Source organism: Festucalex cinctus, chromosome 2, assembly GCF_051991245.1.
Source record: "Festucalex cinctus isolate MCC-2025b chromosome 2, RoL_Fcin_1.0, whole genome shotgun sequence".
NCBI lineage: Eukaryota > Metazoa > Chordata > Actinopteri > Syngnathiformes > Syngnathidae > Festucalex > Festucalex cinctus.
Window position 1 is genome coordinate 22,446,634 of NC_135412.1, and position 14,041 is coordinate 22,460,674.

The following is a 14,041-nucleotide window of genomic DNA, read 5'->3' on the forward strand; positions in this document are numbered from 1 at the left end:
AAATATGCAGAGCTTGAATTATGTATTTTTTATAGTGCTGTGTGATATGGACATTGTGTGCATAATATTATATTAAAAAAATACAAAAGAGGAATGACTTATGCGTTACACACATTTCCCAGGTTATGTTTTAAAAATCTATTATATATCTCATACAATTTTAATTTCATCGAGTTGATTTAAATATCTACTGTACTTTCTAACGTTATTGGATCGCTGTTCCACAGTACGCCACTAGATGGCGGGACATGCTACTAACCAGACTGACACACACAGTCATACACAGCGTAGAAGAAGAAGAATTTCAAATTGCCGACAGCCGTGCTAAGAGCGGGAATCCGAACGTCGACGTTCTGTGTTTCAGGTCGTTAAAAGTTACATTAAATTAAACAAATATGTATCACCATGTCCATTGTCAGTTGGGTCGCTAAGCATATTTGGTCTTTAGAGGTGGTTTTAGTGAAGAAATTGTTTCGAATGATCCTAAACGTTGAAGCTAAGTTGCTAATTCCGACGGCCTCTTATCAATGAGAGTTACTACAAGCCTATCTGTGTGCTATGTTGCTGATATGCTAGTAAGCTAACGAACTGCACTGAAGCGCTACAGGAGCGTTTACATGAAGAATGTGTATCTTTTTTTTTCAGTCGTTTTTAACAGGCTGGTTTAACAGTTGAAGATAGAACATTGAATAGCGTTTTCTTTTAGGTTTAGTTTTTAAAGTAAATTAAGTCCACTTGTATAGTAATGTAAGGTTTATCTGTAATTTGTTTAACTTCTGTATATAACTTATTTCATCACGAAATCTAGTCGAATCATGCTTCAGGATATTTATTTGTTGAGGCAAGTAAAAGTATTTTTTAGTAATTACTAATTATTGAGCCTATAATGAACACATTTTTTTCACACTGAAATAAAACAAAGGTGTAAATGTTGTACTTTGTTGCTTTTAATATCATTTGTTGTCTGTTGATGTACAGGTTACTTGTGCTGTTTTGACGAGTCACATGGCGTACAGGTGGTGCCAGCGTCTTCGAAACCAGATGGCTAATTAGTAATTTACTACTTATTCAAACTAAGAAGGCATGTTGTACCTTGGCCAGAGCTTGGTGAACCTCTTTGGTAAGTAAACAAGTGAACAAACACTCAAAATATTCATTTCTAAGAATCTGAAGAAACCTTAGGTGAACTACCTTTCACCACATCCAAATGTTGAAATTAGTGACAGAGAATATAACTTGGCACAGGTTTAATGGGGAAGGAGAACATGCAGAGGTCTGTCTTACCTATAAGGAGGAAGAGGGCAAAGTGCAAATTTTTTTAAGGTAATGTTGGTATGTTTTCAGAATTCATAATATAAGATAACATACAAATTAATAGAATATCGGTTGTGCTCAGGTTTCAGGCTCTGAGTGTTTCTTCAAAATGTTCTGTCCACAAAATCCATTCTGAGGAGTAGAGCAAGACAGGTAAATGATTCTGCGCACTGTACTACATGATTGTGATGGTATTATTGCGGTAACACATTGCTGACTTGTACAGTAAGTTTGAGACTTACATGCTGTGTTGTTGATATTGTTTAGGTGCACAACTCACTTTTTCAAGACGACAAACACAATTACAGCTCTACAACAGGTACCTAGACCCATTGTTAATTTAACTTGTGAGTAATAATAACTACTATGATTATGAAAGAACACAATCACATTGTGAAAAAAAATGTGGAACAGGGTCTTCTGTTTGTTTCAGGCAACCCTTTTTGTGGTGCTTGGGGACCAACCGGAAGAAAGGGAAATACTGTATTCGTAGTTGGTAAGTTTTTCAAAGGTCACTGTTGTAGAACCAAATCATCATAAATCTTAGCACACTTTTTTTATTAGATTTTTATTTTTTTACCAATTTGTAAGGCATAATTATGGAGGACCAAAACTGCCAAAATTCAAAATAAATAAATGGCTAAATAAATAAATAAATGACTAAATAAATCAATTACTAAAAGTGAAAGTAAAAACGGATGAAAAATATACAATTCAAAAATGAAATACAAATGTATTTTATTTTTTTTTCCAGTTTTAGTCATTTAGTTATTTAGTTAGTCATCTGGCGGGTGGAGAGGGGGTGATGTATGTGAATATTGCAAAATTTAGTAAAGGTTATGTAATTTACTTAAAAGTAAAATCTTCAGGCATCGGGAGAATTCTATCAACAAAAGTTGAGTGCAAAAATTAAATTAAATTAATAATAATAATAATGTCGTCTCTCATAGATTAATCACCTGGCTGTCGTTGAAGACACCAATTCGGACACCCTAATCAGACGGATGATGGCAACTGTGATGACAAATGCCCCGGGCTGTTAAATGAATACAACTGGGCAGGGAAGCAAGACAAGCGTTGCATTGGCAAGAAGGCATTCAAGGAGACAGTGATGCAAGACCGTATGTTTGGTGAGTTATCGCCTATGTAAACTACTTATTACAACACAGAGTTGTTTTTGAGCAGAATGCTCTGAGCTGCTTTCTTTTGTTGTGTAAAATCACTCCACCTGGGGTATGGAGTCAGAATCCTTCCAATACCCGAAACCTCGTAATAAGGGTTTGACTCTCCGAAAACATTTTTGTATAACTGAAAAATTGTTTTGAATTGTCCAAAAATATTTTTGAATGACTGAAAAATCCCAGAAAAAGCTTTTAAAAAAAAAACACTAAGAAAAGACACATTTTAAAAGTGCGGCTCCACATAGTCATTATTTATCTATTAATTAGAGAATGGTCAATTCCGAAATCAATGAAAAAAAAAAAAAAAAAAAAAAAAAAAAAAAAAAAAAAAACATCATTGATACTTCACAAAAACAGCAATTAGTATATGTATCTTTGTCTTTTCATTAATATATTGCAGTCAAGATGGACTCCATCGCGGGGGGCCGGGTTCGCGGGGGGGGTTGGCGGCCATCGGGGGGGGGCGGCTTGTTTGGGGGTGGGTGGAGGTATGGGTGGGTGGGGGGTTGGGTGTTGGGGGTCGGGGTGTGTTCGGGGGTTTGGGGGTCGGGGGTGGTGGGGCCTGGGTCGTGGTGGGTGGCGGGTTTGGGTGGTGTGTGGGGGCGGGGGGGGGGGGGGGGGGGGGGGGGGGATGGGGGCTGGTGACCGGTGGGGCGCTGTGGGGGCCCGCTGGGCCTCGTTCTGCGGCCTTGGGCTCGGGGGTGTGGGCCGGGGCTGGGGCGGGGGTGTTCCGGGCGTCTGGGTCGGCTCGCCGACCGGTGTCCGCTCGGGTGGCTTGGGGGTGGCCTTGGTGCTGCCGCGGCCTGGGGATTCTGGGGGATGGGGGAGGCTCGCTTTGCTGGACCGCGGTTGACGGCTTCTTTCTTTGGTGGTGGTCCTTATGCATGCCAGATCCGTCGCACCAGCATCTACTGAAACTCAACAGAAGTAGCCTCTCCCTCCCACAGCCCCTTGAATCAGTTGGTGCTGGTTTCTGTGGTTCTCACTTTGCTTTATCTATCCTTCCCTCCTTCCTCTCTTTAGTTTTTCCTCTGGTCACTTGAGATCTTAATTTATTAGAAGTATGAGGTTTCTGGGGTTGGCATAAGACTCTGGTTTTGTAACCACATAGGAGGGGTCTTGTTGGTGCTGGACTTCACTTTGATGGATTGGATGTACTGGCTTCTATGGATCTCACTCTGCCTTATCGATCCTTCCCTCCTTCCTCTCTTTAGTTTTTCCTCTGGTCTCTTGAGATCTCGCTAAATTTGCTGGAATTTAGAGGCTTCCGGGGTTGGCGTAAGACTTTGATTTTGTAATCATGGGGAAGGCAGGAAGTGTTTGGTCGGTGCTGGATTTCACTTTGATTTACCTTTCTTTTCTCTTTATTTCTTTTTTTTCTGACCTTTTCTCTGGTCTCCTGACCATTTAAACCTCACGACTCTGGCAAGATTCTGAAGTACCTGGTTAAGGCGAAGGGTAATGGGATATTTATAAGGTTTTAGGTGAATGAATGAGTATAAATTTATACGTATTTGCACGCACGCACGCGCACACACGCAAACGCACGCACACATACACACACACACAAAAAAAAAAAGAGCAATGATGACAAGACGTTGAATCGGTAAGACTACCGAATGAACAATTCTGAGCTCTTCAAAAAAAAAAAAAAAATGGACTCCATCAGGCCAGGGCTCTACACTAACTTTTCCACTACTAGCACTGGTGCGAGTAACATTTTTGGTTGCTCGCACAGCACAGGATTTGGTCGCACCATTATTTGTGGAGGTGCAGCATGACCTGGCTTAGGCATACGCAACTCGATATATTTGCAAAATATTTTATTGGAACACGAGGTTTGCCTGCAACAGCAGTGGCTATCAAAACAAGTCAATCATTTCTAATAAATTATGTCAACATTATTTTCTTTAGCTCAGTAAAAATCAGTATTTTTTTTTTCTTCACCGCTACTCCCCTTACCTTTTCATCTTTATGCTGTCCTCGCTCCTAAGCTTCTAGATTTCACCAGCTAGACAGCGAGTTAACGACGTTCCAAATAACCAGACTTCATTTTCCTTTTGTGCTATTAATTTGAACAATGGCCTCTGACCATTACCCTCTTTAAGTTGTCGTAAAACTAGAAAATAAAATAAACAATGTAGCTAACTATACATGACACACTTTCATGCTAGTAGCTAGTTACATTGCACATTCAACATTCTGTAATTGTCCTAATTAACAAAAATAAATCTACAGTGTTTTTATATTGACATCGCATGTTTTTACCAACATTGTCAAATTCAACAAAAAAGTGTTACTTAATACTTATTGATAGTTACTGTAACAACAGAACAGCTTTTTTTCTAAAACAATAAATTGTATTGGATACTAACTCTCTTCTCTTTTGTAATCTTGTCTTTCAGTTGCTGCTCGACAGCTTGACCGTACACTGACTCAGCAGGACTTTGGTGTTACTGTCAAGCATTGGCTGCGTTTTGCTCATGAGCGTAACGGTGGCATCCCAAGCAATGCTAGTGCCTTGGACGCAACTGCGAACGCAAGTCAAATTTAGTGTGTCTTTTTATGGACTGACGTACAGTCAAAGTGAAATGGTTACCGCTTTATACACTGATGTTCCTACAGTTCATTTCATGTGTATTTCATTCCTTTGTCAAGAAAAAGAATAATACAATAAAAACAAACATTATTTGAGGCAGAAACCAAACGGGTGTTATTTTCTTTGCCTCCATTCTCCCCAGAATTCAGTTACAAAGTACTGTGTTTTGATTTCTAATAAATGTTTGAATATTAAACATATTTTCTGTCCTAAGATTTTCATACATATGGGGAAGTATGGTTAAGGAAATCAACAAGCTAATAATACATCCAAGTAAGTTGTAAGACATCTGCAGAAACACTAGGTGAAAAACATAGGGTAACTTTTTTTTTTTCTAGTGGACTAACCCAATATTTTATTTTAGTTTAAAAAAGTAGTTCTATATTAATGTGCATGATAATAGTAATAATAATAATGTACATTTAGATGTAAATTCCAATGTAAATAATGATGAACTTAAAACATTTATTCCTCACATTAATTCACTATAAAATGCATGTAGGTTCTGATTCAGATGGTAGTTGAAACGACATTGATATTGTGTGATATATGGTTACAAAGCAAACGTTGACTCAACATTTTATAAACCTTGCACTTTCTGTATAATTTAAATGTTAGAATTCAATGTAAAATCAACCAAAGATACATGTAGATTCTGATTTAGATGATGGTTGAAACGACATTGATATTGTGTGATTTATGGTTGAAAAGCAAACGTTGACTCAACATTTTATCAACCCTGCGCTTTCTGTTTAATTTAAACGTTAGAATTCAATGTAAAATCAACCAAAGATGCATGTAGATTCTCATTTAGATGATGGTTGAAACGACATTGATATTGAGTGATATATGGTTGGAAAGCAAACGTTGACTCAACATTTTATCAACCTTGCGCTTTCTGTATAATTTAAACGTTAGATCTCAACGTAGATTCAACACTTAAGCCGAACTATATTTCAACGTTGATTCAACCACATTTTGCTATCTGGGTAGCTTGTAGCATGACGCCAGTGGTACGTTGTGTACGTTTGAGTTGAAAAGAGAATGATTCTGAATCACATGTACTCACTCGAGCAAAAACGAGACGGCAGTCATTTAGTGCTTCTTTTGATCAGAGTTCGCTGACACAACCACACACGAAATAGCTGTAAGCCTCCAGGCTTTTATATACCTTCATTTGGCTAGAATGTTGCCAAATCTGGCCCGAGTTTGGAAAAATCGAATTTCTAATCATAATCCTACTCAATTGAACCGAATCATTTCCTCTTAGTATCGAATCGTCTTGGTTGGAGAGATTTACACCCCTAACATTACTTCTCAGTCAATGGTAGAAACTGGAGCAGAGCCACATGTCAATTTTGCGTTGTGTTCTCTAATTAATCTGTTTATAAACTGCAAAGTAACAGATTTTTGTTTCACTTAAGATACAACAAAAATAAGGACAAAAACTCAAAAATGGGGCTTCTGGCGTGTGCATGTGTGTGTGTCTTTGTCTTTGCTACATAGTAGGGCCCATACACGCATGTTTTTCCAGGTTTAACTACCATTGTGGGGACCGACTTGAAATTGTGGGGATATTTTGGTGGTCCCCACAAGTTCAGACCACTTTTTGAGTGTCAAGACTTGGTTTTAGAGTTTAGCTTTGATTTGGGTTATGGTTGATGTTCGTGTAAGGAATGGGGGAGGCAATCATTTTTCATGGTTGAGGTTAGGGAAAGGCATTATGTCAATGAGAAGTCCCCACAACGATACAAAGACAAATGTGTGTGTGTGCATGTGTCTGTGTTAAGGTGTTGAGATACAGTGGGTGTCTCAAGGTGAGAGTCGCTTATCAGCTGTGTCTTCAAGGCGTGTGTTGATTGTTCGATAGCAACGCACGCACGCACGCACGCACGCACACCCACCCCAACGCAAGCACACACACAACACAGTCTCATCATTCACAGCTAAAAGCAGTGTTAACATCCATCCATTTACGATCCTGCTGAGGCTTGCAAAAAGCTGAAGTCAATCGCACCTGGATTTGGGTGAAAGGCGGACCGTGCCATGGACTGGTCGCTGGTCAATAACAGGGACAGACAACCAATCACATGTTCTCACTGTCACTGAGTGGGAACTGAACTCGTGCTATCTGCACTACTTGTAAAGTCAATCGAGTAAAACAGATGTGTAGCGCACTTGGAGCGTACTTCCAAACGTACCCATGATGGACATCGACATGTTTTGATAAGTCCAACTTAGAAGGAAGACAAATAGCTAGAAAACCTGTGAAATTGAGTGAGGTATACCTGCTGTAGATAGTATTCACTGAGGTCACTGGATCGCGAGTCGGACCCTTGTGGTGGGTCAACTTTCCTGCAGCGGTACACATTGTAACTAACCTGGCAATAGCCAGATGGATATTACACATCCTCTCCACAGTAATTTGGTCGGGAAAAGGCGGGACATTCTGTACAATAATTTGAGCTGATTGGACGAAGCGCCTCTCGCTGTTCAACATTCAACAAGGAAACGGTGAGTCATTCTGCGACAACAGAATTAATTGCAGCGTCCATTCCTCCATGTTAGGTTTGTTTGTTAGCCCTTGCGACGGTCCTGGCTTCCTGGTTTTGTCAGAGTTGCATATCCCGCCCCCCAAAAAAATGTTGCTCTGTGATTGGTTCGAACCAGGGCAGTTATCTGCGGGAACGGTACAAGATGTATTCTACGGGGTTTGTGAACTCACAAATACCGCCAGAATTCATTTTGCCAGAGCAAGGTTACGTTGAAACATTTGATTAGTGTAATCCATTGGATTACAAACATTTGTCGGTGTTACTGTCCAAACGGGACAACATGGAAACATCACGTATGCTCTAAGGGTGTCACGATTTCGATTTTTTATCGAAATCGATCGAAATTACGTCACGATTTCGAGCATCGAAATAGAAGAGAGGACACACGATTCGATGCCCCCCCCCGCGCCCGCCGCCACCGCCACCTCCCAGGAAAGCAAATGAGACGCAGCCATTCAGCTACTAGCTAACGGCACTTGTTAGCTGACTTCTCCTGCAGTCATGATGGCAAGCGCGGACAGACACAGCAATGGTGCTTCAAGCCGCTCCCGCTTCTCTCGTCACCAGTTTGGAAACATTTTGCGTTCCCGGTGAGTTATGTCGACAACGTTCACGTTGTCGATAAAAAGACCACAGTTGCAAGATATGCTATGTGCGCGTACTGTACTCGGCCACGGTGTTACGCCCGGCTCGTCAAGGGGAAGGGAAGTAACACAATAACAGAAAATATAGAGTAGATAAACACGGGTCGACTTTAACATCTGAGTAGTTTTAATTGAAATTTCAGGCAGGGGTTTGACAAGGGAGTGAAAGTGGAAGGTGAACAAATAATAACCGCATTTGACAGAACTGACAGAACGGAGGAGAAACAACAATAACCAATAGGGGTATAATACACGGATACACAATAGCGTCGCGCTGGCACAGTCGTCCAATCGGAGTGTCGCGCTGGCACAGTCGTCCAATCGGAGTGTCGCGCTGGCACAGTCCTCCAATCAGAGTGTCGCGCTGGCGCATTCAAACTGAAGTACCATTATACGGGCACCAGCCGACACAAACACACACATACATACTAGGGGAGCGGAGCCGGCGGCGGGCCCGAGCCGCCAGCCGTAACAACGGGAAACACGACAAACATGACGGGACATTTACGCAGGCATCACAAAGATTTAGATTTATCAAATTCAACTAGAAGTGGGAAAACAACGGTCCAACCAACTATTTCATCCTCATTTACAGTGAAACTTCCACACACTTCAGCTCGCGCGAAACGCCAGATCCATAGGTCTATTTATAGCAGCAGACCTGCAGCCTTGGAAAACGCTGGATTCAAACATTTAATTAGTGTACTTGAACCACGCTACAGTATGCCCAGCAACTGTAAATGTTGGGATATAGTTTGTTCAGGCTGTATTTGTTCCATGACTTTGGATACAATATATTTTTTGTTGTTGTTGCACATTGCACATTATTTTAAGAGGAACGCACAGCACACTGTTGTAACCAAAAACAGTCAATAGATGGCAGGCACCCACTGTGACTTTTTGTTTTTGTTTTTTTATTTTTTATTTTACACTTCAGTAAGAACAAGACGGTTAACTTTATATTGTAAATAAATTCTTTGAATTTGATCATTCCTGCCTAATGTCAATTATCATATATTACATAAATTTACACAAAAATAATATGGAAATTGCATCACCTATATGTAGCCGATCTTTTGAAATAAGATTTACTGTACAATGAATAGAACCAATGATCATAGACTAGCCTTAGCCTACAGAAGCATATGCCTCTGTGATATAAAGTGGGGGAGCGGAAAAAAAAAAAAAAAAAAAAAAAAGCGAAAAAAAAATCGAATCGTGACCCCAAAATCGAAATTTAAATCGAATCGTGGAGTTGGCGAATCGTGACACCCCTAGTATGCTCTGAGGTAGGATTGCTCCATCCCAAATCACGGACATTCTTGCGTCTTCTGTACTTTTGTCTTTTATTGGTTGCTATGTCCATTTGTCATTTGTGAATTTGAGGCGAAAAATCTCAGGTTATTTTGTAACCAAATTAGCTAGTTTCCCGACCGCGCTAGCTACTAACGCTAGCATGTTGCAACAAAAAACAACATTGTTGATTCCTCACTTATTTTCAATTTGAAATTTCAACTTTTGGGCTGCTGGGAAAGGAAACCTGGGAAAGGAGGGTATTGGAGAGCTCACAAAAACAAACATCTTGACCACCAGATCTATTTTTAGCCAGAGTGCAGCTCACATATATCACGATCACATTATGGTAAAAGCGTTTTTCCAAAATGACACCTACCTTCATGAAAATGGTCACTTTGGCAGACTTTGTCGGTTGGAAATCCTTTCCATTTATCTTTGCAATTCTCTTTGAGTCTCTGGACACTCCTTTGTCTGTTTCAATTCGACTTTCCATGGACCTGTGAGCGGCACACAATGTCGGGCACATGACGTAATGTGAATACTAACAAGAGATGAAGTTATGTTCACAAATGAAAACCTGCGACAGAATGAAGCCGAAAAAAAACGAACTAAAGAGGCTACATTGCGGTATGCTGATATAAAAGCTCATCTCTTAACAACAAAGGGTTTAGCAGTTGCCCATCCCCGATTTCGACCAGTTGACTCATTTCCAGATGTGTCCTGCATATCACCTTACAGATTTAAGTCTGAAATACATTTTTTTTTGCATTTCTTCCTTTATAAATGCAAATATGGAATGTTTGTAGGAACAAACAAACATGCAACTGAGAAAACGTGCAGGATGACACGTGTGTGTATATGTGCGTGCGTGTACACGTGCATGTGCATGTGTGTGCATCTCTTTGGACAGCTCTTTAAAGGAGTACGTGGCCTGAGGCAGACCAGGTTGAGCAGACAAGACAGGCAGATAATAGAGGGGCATCTGTGTGCCAAGGACTGGACCTCAAAGTCAGACACACGCACACACACAGCTGAGACGGCCAACACATACATCCTCTGTCCTTGTATGCGTCTATTTATCATTTCTACATTAATCGGAAAGATTTTCCAAGATGTCTCCTTCTCAATCGGTCCCCCTATTGGCTGCTGTCTGTCCCACGCTTGCCACGCATGTCATATCTCCCTTCAATTTCACGTATCTTGAATTATTTGCAGATAACCTTAAGTACTCCACAGTCCACTTCAATTGAACCCGTATTATTCATCGAAGTATAGATAAATAGTGTATATGTTGTTTTGTTTTTATAGCTTTTGAGTGGGTGGACAATGTGGGACGGTCAACACATCATATGACAACACTATTTTCAACATATTTGCAAACAAGCAAGAATTGTCTTCGTACTGTATTTCCTTTTGTATCATTCACTTCTTTCAACGCTGGTTGTAATGCAAAATTCAATTCAATTTTATTTCATTCTTTAAAAAAAAGAGAGAAACTTATGTTTTCTGCCCCTGATCATCAACGACAAAATCACACAAAATAAATAACATTGAGCGTTTAATTCTATGTCCTTGTGCTATATGTATTTTTTTCAGTAATTGAGCTTTTGTCAACTTTTTAAAAATACAGATAAACTGAAATGATTTTGTTTTACAATCCAGATTGTTCCATAAACTGGCACTGTGAGTTGAAATCTTTAGTTTTATTCAATATTTTGTTTTGGAGAAAATATCTGTTCCTCTTAATTTATACTCACTTTCCCTTTTTTAAATTGAATTGTATATTAACTGGTAAAATATTAATCTTGCTCTGGCAAGATGAATTCTGACGGTATTTGTGAGTTGACAAACTCCGGAGAATATATCTTGTACCGCTCCCACAGATAAGCGCCGTTCCCGAACCGCTGGTGGTTCGAACCAATCACAGTGCGACATTGTGTTTGGGGGCGGGATATGCAACTGTGACAAACCAGGAAGCTAGCGCCGACACCGGGGCCAACAAACAAACCTAACATGGACGAATGGACGCTACAATGAATTCTATTCTCGCAGAATGATTCACCGTTTCCTTGTTGAATGTTGAATAGCGAGAGGCGCTTCGTGCATTTCTAGCTAATAAGATGTTCGTGCTTTTCCCTCCTTCGACAAGAACAAACACGAAATTTTCACCCGTGGCCGTGATTGGTTAAAACAAACGTGTAGGATGTTGCATCGTCCAATCAGCTCGAATTATTGTACAGAATGTCCCGCCTTTTCCCGACCAAATTACTGTGGAGCGGTACCAGATGGATAAATAATATCCATATAGTAAAATATATATATATTGATGTGATAAATGATGTGATGCAGTACTTATTTGCATTTGGACTCCAAAGGTGATGTTGAAGTAAAATGTACGTTCCGGCTCGTTCCCATTCACTTGAATGGAACTGCTATGGTATGTATGCCGCTCACATACATTCACTATTCACTTTTTCACTATTTCACCCAAAGGCACGATGAGATGATAAATACGGTTAAGTATTGTTGTAAAACACAAATGTCCATCCGTGTGATCTTTTTCTTTGCAAATATCCCATTTTGCAATGTGGAAACCCACGACTAATAAAGAGAAGCGACCTATACATTGCACAGTATGCACATTGCTTCTAAATTTAGCTGTTGTAGCTTTTAATCAGGTGCACTTTGTAGTTAATTCATGATATGTTTTCAAACATCCTTGACCTCTAACCTGCTATTCTTTACGTACATATTAATGTCTCCATTCCTCATTCCAACAAGCGCGCACTACTCAACATCTTCACACAAGCAAATGAAGAACAGTTGACAAGATGAAAGCCACAAATGGCATCGTGCATCATTCAACACAACGCGACCATCGGTGGACAGTGAGAGACGAGTGCCTGAAGACATAATTAAAGATTAACAAGAGTGACATATCATCTGTGGCGTACAAGTCACTTTGAGATTAATTAACTCCACCTAGTTGGAAACACAAAGCAGTGGACATTGTTTTTGGTCTGCATGTTTATTACTTTTGTGTATATTTATTCCCCTCAAAAACTATTTCATCAATCTTCATAAATTTGTCCAAGGGCTGAGAAGTTGAGAACATGGACCGAGCAAGAAACAATACATTTATGAATCTGTTTTTTAATGTTGATGAAAAGTCCATTGCCAAAAGTTTTCCTCTTCAGTTGTTTGGGTGCTACCACTTGAACATTTAAAGGGCCAGTCTGCCGGTTTGACTCTGGAAAAGGCACTTTTTAAATACAGGATTTAAACAGACAAACTACTTCTCAATTTACAGATCAGGGCTTGTCTTCATTTCTAGTGGTGATTTTGTCCTAAACTCCCACCCCCCCAGCCTGTATTTTGCCATTTTGTGTTTGTTTTGTAAACAGCGGGACGTTTCTGTGGAAAGACAGTGTTTACACCGCTCCAGCCAATCACAGGGCGGGGGGGGTGGCGTGTCGCAACCGGGGCCGGGCGAATTTGTCAGCTGCGTGACGTCACTCCCACGGCAATTTGAAAGCACGCACGGATTATTATTTTTTTTTTCACTCACTCACAGAAGCTTACATGTGTGAATGAGTGAGTGAATAAAAAAATCCGTGCTCTGCGATTGGCTGGAGCGGTGTAAACACTGTCTTTCCACAGAAACGTCCCGCTGTTTACAAAAAAAACACAAAATGGCGGTTTAGGACAAAATCACCACGAGAAATGAAGACAAGCCCTGATCTGTAAATTGAGAAGTAGTTTGTTTAAATCCTGTATTTAAAAAGTGCCTTTTCCAGAGTCAAACCGGCAGACTGGCCCTTTAAAGCTCCAAATGAGCATGCATGTTCAGTTTGGTGTATCAAACTTTTGACTACAACACATATGAATATATGTGACTCACTCCGGTAAAAGGGTCCGCATGTCGGCAGGCTCAATCTAGAGATGTGGCCGATATTTAGACAGGTGGACATTTTTTGTCCATTTTGAGATTTCTCCACAAATAGCCTTCTTGAGGTCTCTAGTTTAATTTCCAAGCAGCACAAAAGTCAAAATTGTAATAAAAAGTGTATGAAAATAAGCAATTATTAGACAGTATGCTGTTAGCTAGCACCGCGTCTTGCGCACCTTTTTAAAAAACAACCCGCATTTCCTAGCCTCATACGTAATTCACTACTGATTTATATAAATATTGAATTTGTGAGGATAGATTGAGACAACATTATGAAATCAAATTTCCCACTGTGTTAATATGTTTAAGAAAATACCACAAGGAGCAACAATAAAATAAGCAAATTTTGGCTGATGCCTCGGAAGATGAATTGTAAGCCAAATGTGATCTTCAAAGTTGAGGCTGATTTCGTCTCTTGAGAGGTCAAACTTCCAAACCAATTAAAAGGTTAAAATCTCAGACGAAGACCTTGCCTGCTATTGGAACTGACTTTCCACTGATAT

At 40.0% G+C, this 14,041-nt stretch overlaps 1 protein-coding gene and 1 long non-coding RNA gene across 5 annotated transcripts in view; one reads left to right on the forward strand and one right to left on the reverse strand.

The window, feature by feature from the left end:
• The window catches only part of LOC144014169 (uncharacterized), a 121,439-nt gene that overhangs the window by 38,203 nt on the left and 69,195 nt on the right, over window positions 1–14,041 (reverse strand). For all 4 annotated transcript variants that reach the window (XR_013282407.1, XR_013282406.1, XR_013282405.1 and 1 more), the window contains one exon: window positions 9,966–10,086. The gene's annotated coding sequence lies outside the window, so the exon portion shown is untranslated. The remainder of the gene's footprint in view (window positions 1–9,965; window positions 10,087–14,041) is intronic.
• On the forward strand, window positions 344–5,401 carry LOC144015032 (uncharacterized). The gene is made up of 8 exons (XR_013282670.1): window positions 344–364; window positions 979–1,120; window positions 1,246–1,323; window positions 1,397–1,467; window positions 1,582–1,633; window positions 1,748–1,810; window positions 2,265–2,444; window positions 4,901–5,401. It is a non-coding gene; the product is annotated as an uncharacterized LOC144015032 (long non-coding RNA).